Below are 17,686 nucleotides of genomic sequence, written 5' to 3' on the forward strand. Positions count from 1 at the left end.
AATTGAGTATGTGCCCGATCTTATATAAATATCAAAGAGCAGGGAAGACTCAGCTTCGTACATGTAGGTTTTTAGAAAAAAAACGTGAACTTGTCCAAGTCTCAAGACCAAAAGCAGGTTGTTCTCTTCCCTAAACCATTTCCCTGAAGATTTAGTATAGAACTCTGCTTTTCAGTGTTCAACATCATACTGCAAATATCTAATTAAAACAAAATCCTACAAACATAAATAAAAATGTAAAATTCACTTTTGTCCCATCCCTCGCCATTGGGATATACAAATGCTGTGTTAGAAGTTAAGGCTTAAAAACCAATAGGCTGTGATCCTTGCCTTCAAACACTCTTCAAAGTCACTCTTCAATGAAGAAGAAACCTAAAAAGAGGTCAAGATTCAGAAAAGGACACTGGATTTTTTGCTAGACTTTCTCAAGTTGCCAGAGCAACCAGGAGTGTCTCCAGAGCAGGAACCGGCTCCTGTGACTCATGGGACCCCAGAAGTCCTTCTAAGCCATGGGCTGCTCTGGCAGCAGGCACAGTGTGAGGTCAGAGGAGGGAGGGAGGCGCAATTGCTCATGGTCCACACTCAGGTGGGGCCCTTGAGTGGCAGACCATGCACAGAAGACTGACCACAATTACTAGCTAGTCCTGTCTGACTATTACTTGTGTACTCTCTGTGTGATTATTCACATTTGCCCAGAAACTTAAAAACCAGAAATGACTAAAAGGTAGCACATGGCTCTATTTCAAAATTGTATGAACTAAGTTATTCCAAAAGCATTTCATCAACTTCTCTTTTCTTCGCTATATTTGTAATACGGCTAGCCAGGGAAGAATCATGGAGAAGCAAAGTTGAACTTGAGAGACCAGCTCCTTCTCTTTAGCTCTTCCACCATGAACCTTGACTCTGGATTTGCAGCTAAGTCCATTCTTTTAGCAAAACTCATCGCTCTGGACTTTTCCAAGGCCCCTCCCCCCCACCTCTAGCAACTTGCCTCTGAATACTGCATTCTGTTTATTTTTATAATGTTCACTCTATTGAAGAGGCTGCCTTTAATCTGTGAGAGGACTTTTGCCCATATTAAGGATTGACATCTATTTGCTTATTAAGATGTCCAAGGGGAAAACAGTCCATTTGCACTATCAGTTAGAAATTCAGAGACAAGGCTAGTGACATCTTAGAGGAGAAAGAGTCTGGGGATCAGGAGGAAAATAGAACCCTTTGATGCCCAGGTGTGAAAAAGTGCCTTACCTACCATTACTCACCCACAGGGAACATCATAGACGTGTTCGCAACCAAGGTGGGTTAACAGAGGGAAGCCTAACAGATTTCCCAGGATCCTTCAGAAAGGAAGACCCATGGTTCCAGGTAAAGCTGTGGTTTCACTTGCAGTTTTGACAGATAATGTCCAGCCCTGCAGTAATGTGACTGGACAAAGGGTATGATCTAATGATCAGAGCTGGAGTGAGCGTCTTGTCCACAGCCCAGTTGTACCAGGGCAGTGAGGTAGGTTGCAGACAGACCAAAGAAGGTGCTAGGAGACAGCATGTGAGACGTGATTTATTGGGACAGCTTACAAGAGATCAGAGGCTGCTCCAAGAAGAGGTCAGAGTGTCAGTTTGATGGACAGCACCTCCGACTCCATGGTTGTAGGCTAAGCAGCACCTTCTCTTCTTCATGGTGTTTGGTCCAGTGGAAGCTGGCTGGATAAGTGTCTCATGTCCTTTCCTCTGTGCCCTCATTCTACACCTGTCCCCCTCAAGGAAGGGTTTTCTATGTCACACTGCAGAAATGGTCCCTTTATTAACATCAGCTTGCTTAGTTAGCTTGTCTGACCAGCGTCCCAAAGAGCAACTGTCCTGATGTACATGTAAGAAAGTAGCTTTCCCGAGAGAGCACCAACTCACCCCTGTTCCCATGTGCACATGAGAAAGCCAGCATCTGTCAAGATAATAAATATCTGAACTTCCCAGCCCAGGCTGACTCTCAGTGTTCCCTTAACGTGGGACACTAGGGTTTGGGGGAACAGAAAGGAAGCATTCAGGGTCAGGGTGTTGTACCACCCCCCTTTTGCTTTGGAGGTGATATGGGGAAGAATTCAACAAAGCTTATCCAGGTTCTTCGTGGTCTCCATAGCTCTTCTTCTTTGCAGGTATGGGAGAGAGTCCTCCAGAATGAGAGTCCTCAGAGAATAGAGAGAGTGTGACCTTTCCAGGTTTCATATCTTGTTCTGTGAGAGAGGGATTCCAGTTTCTATGACCTACTTTAGGAACAGGGAACTCTGATTTCTACAATTTGCTTGAGGGGAGAAAGAGGGCAGGAGAAAGTAGGACAGGAGAAAGTCAGCAAGAGGATCCTTCGGTGGACTTCCAGTCTCCTTTAATTCCAAGTACTCCACATGCTGAAGCACCAGACTTTGGGGTATCATTTTCTGAGATCCAACAGATGACATTCTATAAACTGAATCAACAACTATCTATTCCACTAAAATTCAGGACTCTCTCTCTCCTCCCATGGTAACACTCAAGATCAATAATTGATATGCAATCTTATTTACAACCAACAGAATACAATGTTTCTGCATTGCAGGATGTATTGCAATGAACATTGTTGTTTGTGTATGTTATGATTTGGATCCGAAATGTCGCCCAAATGGTCATGTCTTGAAAGCATGGTCCCCTATGCAAAATCAGGGATAGGGCTTTTAGGCAAGGGTTGGATCCTGAGGGTTCTGACCTCTTTGATGGATTAATCCATTGCTATTTGAATGGACTACAGGGAGGCTGGACCTAATTGTAGGAAGTAGGTCAATGAGGACACATCCTGGAATAGTTGATCTTTTCCTGAGCCCCTTCCTCTTTCTCACCCTGCTTCCTTCTTCTGTGAGCTAAGCAGCTTTCCTCTGCTGCCCTTTTGCTATGAGTTTTCTGACATGGAGCCAACCAACCAAGGACTGAGCCCTCTGAAACCAGGAGCCAGTAGAAACCTTTCTTCTCTAAGTTGTCCTTGTCAGGAATCTCAATCACAGCCACAATAAACTGACAAACACCATGCAATGTAACATAAATAATATTTAGAGATTAATTTTATCTTCAGAAGGAGTAGAATGCTAATATCATCATAAATATGTAAGTAGTACATAAATGTTAATATGTATTAAACTACTTTCATTCAGTTTAATTTATTTAAGCATTTCAGAGAAAATTTCCTGGGCTGGGGATATTACTTGGTGGTAGAACATTTGCTTACACTGTGCAAGCTCTTGGGTTTGATCCCAAACATCAAAAAAAAAAAAAAAAAAAAAGAAAGAAAAGAAAAAAGTGCTCTTATTGGTAGTATACTTATATACACAAAACAAATGCACTCAATTGTATGTTCCTGGAGACTCAGACAATACCTAACTGAATCTATCTATTCCCTTTGGAACCCTGTTATCCATCAGAACATCATAGGTATGTGAGGGGGAAAATAATCAGAAATTTTGAATCCACAGGGACCTTTGCTTTGCTAACTTTCCAAGTACTTAACCTTTCCCTCTTGATAGATGGTTCGACACAATCATTAATCCTTTCATGAAAATTGCCAAGCAAAGATGAGAGTATGTCACGCCACTCTTCCATGAAAGACTAGGTTGTAATGGTTTCCAGGACACAACTACCCCCAGGTGTTAGGCTAGCATTGAACACTTGGGACAGATATCTGTGCAGAGGATGGGCTCAGAACACAGGTCCCAGATCAGCCACTGTGACTTTATTCTGATCGACTTTGCATTGTTAGTGCAGATGCCAGGCTGTGCCCCAGATCTCTAGGACTTGTTCATCTTGCATAACTGAAACTTTATACCCATCGAACAACAACTATTTTGAATGGCTTAGTTAGACCAGGCCTATTTAAGTCATCCATTGAAAATAAGACTACTATAAATGTAAAAGACAGGTAGACAGATATGAAGATAGGCAGATAGATGAATTAATGAATTCTCTCTATCTGATCACACTTACAGAATTTGTATACATAGAAATATAACATGAATGAGATTAATGTAAATTTCTATTTCACTCCATGTGTGAATGTCTCAGTCTACCTACTACTGTGATACTGTTCATGGCAAAATCATCACCAACAACAACAAAACTTCACGCAGACACACATCCATCAGAATCTCAAAGATGAGCAGTTTATTTTCTCTAGTTTTCAAAAATTCAATTGTGTACAGGTGCTATAGGATTATTAAGTATCATGTAAGAATGCTGTTGCTACTCTAACCCCGAAGAGGACAACATTGGTAAACCACTGCAGCCATGATATTTTCTCTATCTCAATAAGTATTAGTACTGATCATTGTGTACTGATATTCACAAATTTAAGTTGATTTTGAGTGTGAATTATATCCCTTTCTACTTAAGTCTCCTCTTTACCATCAAAAGGAAGAACTGAATCATTTGCTCTCTAAATTTGGATGTGGAAAATAATTTGGTGGAAAACATTTTGAAAACCTCAAGGAAGCCAGTTTATATCTATAATCATAGATATTTTCCCTGGATTTGAAATGAAGCAGGGCAGATCTAGGTGTATACATGAAAATCTAAAAATTATTACTAGAAAAACCTATCATTTCTCTTTCCTACTGTAGCAATTGGCTAAAAGTAAATATTTGTTTATTCAGTAATTTATTTAAAATCCCCTAAAAAAAGGAACTGGGGTTTTAGGGCAAGTTTTTGGTTTATTAAACAAACTCCCATCTGGCCACAAAGTTCTTCATACCTACTTAAATACATTCCCCAAAAAAGATGAAAAATATGCTTTGTTTCTGTAAATCCTTCCACTTAGGAAAGGTTTAATGCAACCTAAACTAAAATGTTAAATTTTTAATTGCAAAAAGTATGCACATTTCTACAACAGATCCCGTTTTTGTGTATGTTTTTGGTAACTGATACAGCTTTGAGGACATTACTGCAGTCCAGATAAGGATAACGAATGCCCCTTTATCAATTCCCAACTCCACAGAGAAAAGCTTTACCTGGCACTTTGTTTACCACAGTGCTTCATGTGCATTAAGGTTCACCTGCAGTTCTTGAAGATCTTATGAAGTTGAAGAGTCTCATTTAGAAAGGTCGAATTGGGTTTGGGTGGACACTTGGAGATTTGATGTTTTCCAAAAGCTTCCAAGAGGTTCCCTTGCTACTGCTCCATGGATCACTCTTTAAATATCAGAATTTTGTAAGTCCAAAGACACTCATAAACAGAGGAAGCACTGACCATCAGTAAAAAAGACTTCTTCCCCATGGTGGTTGACTTTTAGTTGGTAATGTCTTCTCTTCACCCCAATGTCCTCTCAGACCCTAGGAAGCAGACTAGAGACTCTTCCTTTCTGAGAGCCATAATCTCATCACAATGAACCTGATGCTTAGCTCGAATGGTCTTCTTTAGGTTCTTCTGGAAAGTGACTTAAAACATGCTTACAGAGCCTTGAATAATCAGTGAACCTATGTACACTGGACATCTTAGTTGCACTTTTTTTTTTTTCATTGTGACCAAAGTCCATATTTAAATACAAAAGAAAATGTTAGTAAGGGAAACCACCACACCAGATGATCATTCATAGGCAATGGAGAGTTCTATTTATAACATCCACTTGAAACATCCATGCTGAAATATAGGTTTTAGAAAAGTGGAAAATTTTTCTTATTTTGCCAGAAGATGGGTCTTTTTTGGGAAATTTCCATAATCAAACCCTGGACAGGATAAGTCAAATTGTTCATCCTTACTCAAAGTCTAGTTTCCTATTCTGTCTTCTCTCACAAGGTTTATAAACCTCCCCTCTTTAATTTGCTCTGTGTTTGGCTCTGTTTCAGTTAACTTGGAGTTACTGTGACCAAAATACCTGACAAGAACTCAGAGGAGGAAAAATTCATTTGGGGTAAATGGTTTCAGTGGCCTCCATCTACAGAGAGCAGACTCCATTGCACTCAGGGTCCAAGATGAAACAGAACATCATGGCGGAAGGGCATGATGGAGGAGCACTGCTGTATTCGTGGCAGTCAGGGAGCAGAGAGAGAGGGAAGGGGCCACAAGGAACATGGACATTTCCAGGGCATGCCCCTACTGACCCACCTCCTTCACCGACAGTTACCAGCTGTCTATTCAGTCTAGGTTACCACCCAATCAATCTATTCAGACTAGGATGAAATCCAAATTATCTCACCTTTGAACATTCTGCAATAATACAAGAGTTTTTTGGGGGGAAACATCATATCCAAAAGATGGCAGCATCCTAGAAATGAATTCCTTCTTTGGCTAAAAACAGCCAGCTAATAATCTAATATTATCCAAACCATCTTCTCTCTAAGTCAGACATGTTGTTAGAATTCTACCATAATTTGTCTCTTCTCCATTTTACCAAAATACTCCCATTTCACATGTAACTCACAATTCCTCCTCAAACTGAAGTAATCTCTCAAATTGAGGCTTTATATTTGCTTCGCAGAATGCCAATGTCCTTAATTTGGAACTGAATACTTTTGGCTGATCGAGGTTCTCTTCCCATGCCACAGAAGGTATGTCAAGGTTTCTGTCTCTGGCTGACCTGGTTCCATAGCAGCTTGGTGGAATTCTGTGGGAAGGTAAAGGAGGGAGTAGAGAGACTGATTAAGCCATTGCTTATATTGATTTAGTAGCCAGCAGCTTGAACTGATGCTTTATCAACTCTCAAATTCAAACCCTGGCTGGAAACTGAGTTATTCATCATGGAGGATTAGAAAAGGCAAAGGGTCCATAAATTTAACAGACTGATTCTTGTTATCTCCAGAGATTTTCCTGTCATTTAAAAATGATGTCTGGAGTACAATTTGCATCTAAAATGGCCTTGGAAAGAGGCAAAAGTCCAGCACATCAAACTAATGAATCCTCGGGTTACAGAGAGACATTCTGAGCCAAATAAAGCAAACCACATCCCACCATGTTCCAATCGGACCTGACCCGAATCAATAGCAACCCTGGGAGTGGACGTCAGATTCTTTCTTCCAGAGAAATGCTACTTTTCTTTTTTTTTTCATAAATTGACATTCATATTTAAATAAAGGTAGGTGGAATATATTGGAAACAGAAAAAAGAAAGCAGATATATCAAGAAAACTTGGGTTCCAGTAGCAGCTAAGCCACCAAACAGCCCTGTGATTGTGGACAAGCCACATCCTCTCCCTGTGTTCTCATTCCACCATTTACAAAATTAAATATCCAAGGTTCCTTCTGCAATGCTACTGGACAAGACTGATAATCTGATTTTACAAAAATAAAATAATGACTGACTTTCTAATAAATTACAAGGTTCAATCCCCTTTCCTATAGGGTAAGGTAATAGATACTTTTCGAGTCTTAAAATATGTTCTTTAAAGTGTTCCTGTCCTCCTTATTGCCACCATGGGTTATTTCAAGGCTCTCTGACTTTATATCATACGTCTGTGTGAGTGTGTGTGTGTGTGTGTGTGTGTGTGTGTGTGTGTATGTGTGTACAGTCTCCAGATAAATGTCTCAAAGTTGTACTTTTATGGGAGAAAAGGCATGTTCTATTTATTTGAAATTATTACTTGGATGAGATTGAAATAAGTTCCCATAAAACGTGGGCCCTGAGGTTATACAGACCAAATGAATCCTTCTCTTGTTTGAGAATCATGACAAGGTTTCATTTACTGAGGAAAAATACTGCTACCCAAATACTGCTACCCAATTTTTGAATAGATAAAATAATTAAAGCAAAAGCTGAGCGTTCAGTAACTGTTCGTCAAAGGGTACCATTTTTACATCTGCAACTTCAAGAAATAGAACATGGCTCTTCAAAAGTAGTATTTTATGGGTTACAATATTTTTTTTGATTCCACAACTTAATTTTCATTTGATTTCATCTTTAGGGAAACCTACAAAGATATCACATTATATAGAAGTCTAAGGAACTATGAAAAATGTATTTCTAAAGGACATTGTCTGGAGAGATGATTTTTCTGGTAAGATGTATTATTAGGCATTTTCAAGCTACAAATAAGAGATAAATCCAGGATAGAACATGAGCTTTTAGAAAGAGTGAAGGAAAATCAAAGAAGTTCTGTAATATTTTCTACAACTAAACAGTAACCTGAGGGCTGGGGAGATAGCTCAGCTGGTAGAGTGCTTGCCTCACAAGCACAAGGCCCTGAGTTCGATTCCTGGTACCGCAAAAAAAAAAAAAAAAAAAACAAAAAAACAGTAACTTGATACACTCTATTTTCTTAATGCATCTGGTCCTATCCAGAACCCACACATCCTAAAATTCATGCTCTGCATTGATCCTTCTCAGAAGCCAGCACCTGTAAGACCTTAAGTCCAAGTTATATATAATAATTTTGCATTTTTCCAAAGTCATTAATTTTGACCATTTTAATTTTACCTGACTCAAATTGTCTGCCCTTACCAAATGTCCCACTAAATGCCCTATTTTTGTTTGTGATATTCAGGCCTTGTCATATTGAGTTACTATGATCATAGATTTGTTTATTCAATGCAAGCATTTGCTGGCAGAGTGCCACATCATTATCTGCTAAAATTTAGTCAAAGGTTTGACATACAGTGTCAGCACACAGCACTCCATGTGAATAATCAGGTTCAGAGCTTTGTTGAATTCACGTGGGTGGAGTTCACAAGTGGTTCAGTTAATCCAAACCTGTATTAAAGATGCTCATTGTCTACTGGTAAGATGATTGCAGTAACTATTATTGTAGACAAGCAATATTCTTCTCCATAGATAGTATTTCTATAATATGTGATATTTTCTAATTATTTCAAAGGAAGAACAGACAACATCCAGTTCAATAAACTCAGCAAGTTTGACATCACAGGACTCTCTACCCTTAAACATGGTGGGATTAGTGGGAACCATCTTTGAGAGGAACAGATTGGATTCTTGAGTTAAGGCTGGAGGAAGTTATAGTCATCCCACCTAAGGCTGTCAGTCTAGAGAGGAGCTTGACCTTTGGGAGCTCAAGGTTCTAGAACCACCCCTGGGATACAATATGTTCAAAGGTTAGAGAAGCTTAATCTGAGAAACTAACTATGGTATTAGGACCAGTCTAGAAGAAATCTCAAATCTCAAAGTTGTTTTGTTCTGCCGTGTAATGTGTGATATTTTCACTTTTACAAAAGAAAGAAAAGTGCTGCTAAGGAAAGTGCAGGCAAGATAAGAAACTAGAGTTAGTATCTCACAGGGTTTCCTTAAATTCCAAAGTGTAAACAGCCCTGGGTTCCTGCTATTCAACTCTGTTGTTCTAAGATAAGACAATGCTCTGAGGAGTTGCTGGTTGGAGGATTGGAACTTCTGCAACTCTTCTTAAGCCATTTAAGTTTATTGCAGTTCCTTTGGGTTTAAAGCATTCCAGATCTGTAAAATGAAAACTTCACACTTTCTAGAATCCATATTAAAAATTTTTTAAAAAGCAGATGCTCAATGCTCATTCCAGATTTAAATTTTTCCCCAAATGATGACCTAAACTTAACACATACCATTGAAATTTCACCTCCCCTGGGATGTTTTACTTCAATTAAGATCTTCTTCCATGGTCCCCTAATGCCCTGTAGAAAATTCTATCATATTTTTATCAAATAGCAGAGCAAATATTTGCTTTTTTTTTATGATTTCAACCAGAACCACATTCACTGGACTAGGAATCTTTTGGTAAATATTCACCTATGTACAGGATAAGCAGATTGGCCTCTGCTAACTTAGGTTCGAGAAACAAAGGCACTTAAAATGATCAACAGAGTATTATAATAAATGTCCCATGCAGTCATTTATCTACCATTTCTTCAATGAATAAAGGAATGGAAAATGCGTAGATTCATCGCTTGCCCCCAAGTGCTCTGTGGAAAGTTATTTTCCCAACTTAGACAGCAGAAGGTCTGGGACATGATGGATAATTACAAATGTTTATCGAATGATGTTGATTAAATGAAGAATGAATTATTAAGAGACTTTTGAGTCAAAGGGATCCTTCTTGCTCTTACATAATTGCCCCCTGACTTCTCTTCCCTTCCTCCTTTTCCGTAGGCATCTCCTCAGTGGGCCTCATGGGACTGCCGTGGCCCTCAGCATCAGCCTCACATTATCAACAAACATTCACAGAGGGATTACCAGTTTGTTCAATTAGGGTTTTTCAAATCAAATGTATTGATGTCATTGTCCCTGTTCCACTTTGATATGAAAAGGAAGTGTCTGGTTACCATTGTAAATTCCATCGGGTATTTGATCACTAACACGTAACCCTGAACATTTTCTCTCTGACCATTTCTCTGCTCTAAAGCAGATCATTAAATTGCTCCCAGGCAGAAAGAACAGGACCAGAACAGCAGGGCACTTTTGTAATAAGACCTTGTAAATTGAAAGCCCTGGATACCTTTCCCACCGTGAGAACCCGCTGAGCCTGGTTCCTTTTAACATTGCATTAATAGGCCCTTCAGACCTAGTTAATTAAAGACAGTATATCTAGGCAGACTTTCATTGCTTCCAAGGATCACGTGCATGGCGACTCTTAAAAACCAGTTCTTATCTTTAAGGTATATTTTTGCTATAAAAACTCACGTTGGTCATCATCTATTTTGGTTAGTTCCCACATCTTTGAAACTCAGTTTCCAACTTTCGTATGGAACCAGGGACATGGAATGGCCTGTATTAAGAATTCAATCATGGGCTTGAATTTATACATGTTTTTCCATAACAAAGTCAGATCTGAGGCCCATCTCCCCGTGATTAACCAAGTCCATTTGTTAAATCCCTGCTGGTTAAAGGAAAGGCTTATAATTGCAAATATCATGGCCATACAGTTACAAACTGGAGGCCTGCTGGGGAATGCAGACCTTAATGCCGAGGTGTCATTAAAACCTCCAAGTCAGTCAAGGTAGTTAATCACTCAATTAGACTCTCATTATCATCTGCCCTGCATCAAAAAGGCCTCCCGCAGTGGAGGAGGGGTTGTAACCAGTCACTTTGACAGGTGATCTGCTCCTGGAATACAATGGCGACAATAGCCCTGGGAGGAGTTATCAGCATGACATGGCCATATCTAAGCCGAAGCAGACGCCCACGGGACTCTCCACAGCCCTAGCTGAGCAGATCAAAGGCAGAGAAACAGCTGATCCCAGACTGGCTGGTGTCAGCCTGGTGTTTCCTCTGTCAAGGGCGGATGGATGGAGAACCGACTTATTGATTGCTGCTGGCCTGGCTGTTCAGGCCTGGAACTAGAGGCCTGGCCTGGGAGAATCTCCAAGAGGGATGCCCGGCTTTGGGGGGCCTCAGCAGCATAGATATTAAAAAGCTGCTCACCCTCACTTCAGCAAAAGCCGGTGAGAGAGTGGGGCCCCCAGGGGCGGGAGGGGGCAGTCCTCACTTTTATACCACACTGTGTCAGGCAAAGAAGATAAAACCAGCAGTAGGAACCGTTTAAGGCCCGTTCCAGATCCACGGCAGTATTTTTGAAATGTAAAACGAGTTTTCTTAGTGTAGAAGAGTTTGGTACTAACTGAGATTCAGAGGTCAAGCAGTATAACCCACTGAATGATGTTGAGCATGTAACCAGCTGCATCTCCTGTGTGTCTGAGCCAGTGCTGGGCTGGGGTGACCGGATGTCCTGACCAAACATCCGACCTTTCCTCTCGTGGTCAAATACTCCAAAGTAATAACGAAATGCATGGAGGACGGAAAGTCTTCAAGGGCAAACTACAGATAGAGTCCTGGCTTTTCACAATACGATTTTTTTCAAGTAGGTCGTTATTCATTATGAATTTTAGTTGGTTCAGTAAAGGAAAGCATCACTAGTACTCACTTTAAAGTCCTGCAGAGCGTATTCAGCCATTCAAAAAACGAGTTCTCTGCACGTGCCCAATCCCAAAGCCCAGCAGTAACTAAGTCACATTCCTGAGACATCAGTGAATTCTATCATTTAATGTATTTAACAAGAGAGTATGGAAACATTTTTCTCTGCTTAATGTGAGTCCCTTTCCCTATGAATTTAATTCCATAATGGACTGTTTTGGTAAACAGGATCAGCTGACCTTATTTTACCTATCTTACCTACCCTCTTTAAGATACGGGGTGTTTTTTTGTGTGTGTTCCTTCAACACTTTCAATTTTTATTAAGTTAAAAAGATCTTTTCAAATGTCTGTCAAACTATACACTCAAGGGCTTATTTTATTTCATTTCATTTTGTTTGTGTGTGCATTTGAGTTATGTCTTGCAAAATAACTTTTAACAGTTCTACTGTCAATAAATTTGGGAATGGCCAATTTGTTATTAAAATTTTTTTAACTTTAAGCCGGCACAGTGATGTGCACTTGTAATCCCAGTGGCTCCGGAGGCTGAGGCAGGAGGATGGAGAGTTTAAAATCAACCTCAGCAAAACAAGACACTAAGAAACTCAGTGAGACCCTGTCTCTAAATAAACTAAAAAATAGTTTTGGGGATGTGTCTCAGTGGTCAAGTGCTCCTGAGTTCACTCCTGGTACAAAAAAAAAAAAAAAAAAAAAAAAAAAAAAACCCAAAATATTAATTTAGAATGTCTTTAATTTTACAAAAAAAGTATGTACACAGCAAACAGTTCCTAATTGCCCCCATACCATCTCCTGTTCTATTACCTCCTTACATTGAGATGGTACATTTGTCCTCGTGACCTGGTGTTGATCGATTATTTTTATTTCCATTGCCATTCTTGATTGAGATACATGCTCTGATATTTCTTAAAGTCCTTTTGTGTTTTCAGGAGTCCATCTCCCCCTTACCATTCACTTGTTTGAACTTCTTAGGATCTCTGGAATGTGAAGATTTTTCATATCCATCTTGTTACTCCACTGATCTTGATGATCTGGAATAGTACAGGCATTCATTATCTTGTAGGGAGTCTCCCAACTGATATTTGTCTGAACTTTCTACTAGTTTGCTTTGTTTATTATTATTATTATTGGACTCAGGTTATCACAGGTTTTTGGAAGGAGGACCACATTGACCAAGTATCACTTGTATGACCTCATATCAAGGGAAACTTGTAGCAACACAATTTAGTATTGTTGGTGTTAACTTTTGTTTTAAATTTGTTCTAATTGGTGTTAACTCTTAATTGCCTGAGTGAGGTTGTGTTTGGTTTTTCCAGAGTAAACTTAATCCTTTCTCTAAAGTAATCTTTGGAAGGAAGTCAGAATGGACAGCCCAAACGGAAAGAGTGGAGACTTACATCCTACCTCCTTGAGGCAGAGTGCTTCATAATTTATTAGGAACTCCTCTGTATGGTATATTTGACTGCATTACTAATTTATTAACAGCTTTATTTCTGTTGGTTTGTACTCTTGGGTTTTACTTTGCTGTTTTGAGATATAATCCAGTACTGCCAACTAGGATGGAGGGAAGCAAAGTCCTTTTCAGCCTTCAATCTTACAGGTCTCACTCAATTTCAAAGTTACTTAGGTCAGCTATGTCCACCTCCTTGAGTAATACATTTTGCTCTTATCATGGGAATCTCTAGCCTCCTAAATGATTTTTTTTTTAAGGATCATTATTTGTGCTTAAAATTTCTGTGGGTTTTGACAAAGGTGATGTTATATAGAATAGTTTCAGTGCTCTGAAAAATACCTCCTGCTCTTTCTTTTTCACCCCCAGTCCCTGGTAATCACGGATCTCGTTGCCATGGCTCTAGTTTTGCTTCCAAAATGTCATGCAAATGGCAACATACAACGTGTAGAGTGTGCAGTGTGGCTTCTTCCGCCTGCCTAGCAAGAGGCATTTGAAAGATGTTTGTCTTTACAAGTCTCAGTAGCCCATTCCTTCTCACTGTTGGACAGGACTCCATGAATTGGATGTACCACAATTTGTATTTCCATTCACTTACTGAAAGGCTTTATAAGTTGTTTCGCTTTTTGACAATTATGAAAATATCCACTATCGACATGTCTGTGTAGGCATAAGCTTTCAATCATCGGGTAATTACCTAAGGGCATGATTGCAGGATTGTAGAGGAAGGGAGTTTAGCCATGTAAGAATCCACCAAATTGTCTTCCAAAGATGCTGTACCTTTTTGCATCTTAACCAGAAACAAATGACAGTTTGTGCTCCTCATCCTTGCCAGCGAATGCAATCATCCATTGTTGCTGAGTTTTTGTTTTGTTTTGTTTTGTTTTTTGGAGGTCAGCTATTCTAATGTGTATGTAATGGCGTCTCTGTCATTTTAATTTGTACTTCCCTATTGACAAGTGATGTTGAGTATATAATTACTTACCATCTGTTATCTCTTTGGAAGGGTATCTCATTCAAATCTTTGGCTCATTTTTCATTGGGTTTCTTGTTTTCTTATTGCTGAGTTGAAGAGTTCTTTGGATATTTTGCATGCACCTCCTTTATCAAATATCTGTTTCCTAACACAAATCCTGTCTGTGACTTATGTCTATTCTCTTAGTGTATTTCACAGAAGGTTTTAATTTTAATGAAGCCCAAGTTATCTGCTTTTCTCTCAGGGTACTTTGGTGTTCTATCTGAGATGCAAAATGCTCATTTTAAATCCATTACGCCATTTGGTAACAGTTTCCTTTTTTAGGCAATTTTGTTAGATTTAAATCAGTTGAATTAACTGATGGTAACAGTCTGGGCAGGGAAACCCAACAAGTCCTTTTCAGATTACGTGTGGCCTCTCTGTGTGGCATTCCTTCCTCCAAAGCCCAGGGCAGGACCTTTCTGGAATGAGGGTCTTGTGATCTACTGTCCAACAAGGTAGCTCAGAGAATTTCACTATGGCCAGCTCTTACACAGAAAGGTGGGGAAGGTAAGAGGCGTGCTCATAGGTTTATGGCTGATGTGGAAGGGGAGGAGCTCCAACTTCCATGACCCCCACTTATGGAAAGGGAATTGCCATTTTTCTGGCCTACGTTGGGGAAGATTAAATTCTGGTCTCTGTGGTCTCCCTTGGGGAGGAAGGGGAGTAGGAAAGATGACCAATAGGTCAGAAAGACCTTGCTCATAAGCCCCTTTCCTTCAGTTCCGTTTCCATGCTGAGGCGCTCTGCTTTGTAGAATCATGTTTTGAGCTCCAACAATGAATAGCCAGAAGTCCACAAATCACCTCATGTTTTCGTCACCCTTTCCCACTAATTTGACCCAAAGTGGGCTCCAAGGAAGTCCTAAGATGTCAAGGAACCAATTCCCAAGTCCCTGTTGCCTCAGGAAGTAAGGGAAGAGGAGATCCAAGCAGAAAAAAAAAAAAAAAAAAAAAAAAAAAAAATGCATTCAGAAGAATCTACTGCAGCAGTTGGAATTTGTATTTTTTTCTTAATGTTTAAGTGGGATTTCAGCTGTTAAGCAAATGAATATGGACAGGCTAAGAAGAGAAAATGATAGTACTAATGAGCACAGAAAGCATGGATATAGCAAACCTCTTACCAACATAGAAACAGATGCAAGATATCTGATTAATGAAGTTGCATTAACAATTATTTGGAAATGCTTTAAATTCTGGAGCAAAAGCTTAGGAATTCTGGAATGGTCATATAAAACTCATAGGTGAGGTTGGATAACCTAGTAGCGAGCTGCGATATCTCTGACAATGATGAGGGATAGGAACCTGAATCCTCTGAGAAGATATTGTTGATGTATGTTTAATTTAGGTTGGGTCAGTTGCAACTAGTGCCTGAGTTTCCCATGGTAGTCACAACAACAACAATGATAATAACAGGATAGCTATTTGCCAAGCACCAACTCTGACAGTTACTGTAATAAGAATTTTGCATTTACAATTTTATTTTTAAAAAATGCACCCAATATAAAAACTAAGCAAAAAGTAATTTTAAAGCTATTTAATATTTATATTCCATGTATTATATATTTATATTTAATATATTTAATATGTCTAATTTTTAATGCTTAAATATTAAAAACATTTTTAAAATATGTAAAAATTATAACCACCATTAAAACTAAATAAGCCATAATTTTAAAAACATTTAATGTTTATATTCAATATATAATATATATTTGTTTAGGGTTTAATATTTAAATATTTTGAAAATTACATCCATGATGAAAACTAAATAAAATTAACTTATTTTCTTTAATTATAAAAAAAGAGGAAAATAAAAACCAAGAGAAATTAAGTGACTCATCTAAAATTACACAATTAGCACATGGAAAATCAAGGATATGAACATCTAACCAAAATTCATGAGTTTTCAAGTAAGTTCTTGACCTTTGAAAAGCAGAAAGGACAGATGATTTATCAGATATTGGAAAGAAAAAATTAAAAAAGCCATAGGTTCTGATAACTAGAAAATATGGAAAAAAAAATGTTTAGGGGCCAAGGAGAAAAAAAAATAACCTTAAGATATTTAGAAAACAGTGAAAATAGAGTCACCTTCTTAAAGAACAGGATAGAAGGGATTCAATCTGGTTCACAATGAGTTTGGGGCACTGGCAGAGGATTTCAATGGGAATGCGCCCCAGGAAGCACAGAGTCTGGACTCAGGGTGGGAGTCTGAAGAAGAGCAGGCAGCAGCGGTAACTCGGTGCCTAGGTGCCCAGGAGTCCAATAGCACACTGACTCCCTGCATTGCTAAGTTCAGGCACCCCTCTCCCCTTTAGGCATTTCTTCAACTGAGTTTAGAGCATCTGTAGCTGAAGGTCAAGAAGCCCCCATACAAACAGAGCTGAGGGAAGACAGAGGATGATGATTGTCAAAAATGCCCAATTAAAAACAAACAAACAAACAAAACTGCAGAAGCCATTTTAATGCTAAAACCAACTGAAAAGTCCAGGTAAATGTTCGATATTCTAATTTATTGAATATTATGCCTTAGGCCTTTTTTGCGCTTTCCCTACTTATACTGCCAGAATTGTTAAGGGGCACCCAATTCTATATGTATTTACCAATAGCTAATGAGGTTTCCTAACACAATAATCTTAAGAGAAATATTTAGTAGTTAGCACTGAAGAATTTTTGTGCAATTATTTTTTTTTGTCAAGGTTTTTTCCTTCTGAGCTTAGAATGGGAAGAAATAAATGCTGTTATTCAACTGAATCTATTTAATCATTTATTTATTCATTAATTCCTTTCCTTACTTTATGAATATTAGTGCTTATATAGTTTTAAAATAACAAATGCATAATTTATGAGTGATTATAAATTGGTAAATTATATGGCAAGATTTAAAGAAAACTTTATTTTGTTTCCAAAGAAGAGGAACAAATGGGTACTTAACTCTTACACTTGCCTATCTCAATTGGAATTGAATCCACTATAATCATTTAAAGCAATAAAATTATCAAGAACAGGAAAATGGTCTTTATTCTTATAAAGCCAGATTTGTCACTTGTACTATAAAAGATAATTTTAAGAGATACTCAATACCCCAGGTTATCTCCTTCATGATATTTTAGGGAGTTCATTTTTTTCACTACAACATTTAATGATAAAAATTATCTGTTTTACTTTTTCCCTTTTCTACTCCCCTCTGCTTTCTGTCTTTGCTAAGGAAAGATGAAATCTGTTGTAATAGAACTCTAAGAATTATCAAGAATGCAAATCCACAAAAAGATTTTTCCCCCACTACACATTGGCTTTCAGTTGAAACAAAAAACAGATTCTAAATTCTGTTTCAGTGATAGTTGAACAGATTTGGGTGAAATTAGTTTAGTTAAACGC

Source organism: Sciurus carolinensis, chromosome 3, assembly GCF_902686445.1.
Source record: "Sciurus carolinensis chromosome 3, mSciCar1.2, whole genome shotgun sequence".
Lineage (NCBI taxonomy): Eukaryota > Metazoa > Chordata > Mammalia > Rodentia > Sciuridae > Sciurus > Sciurus carolinensis.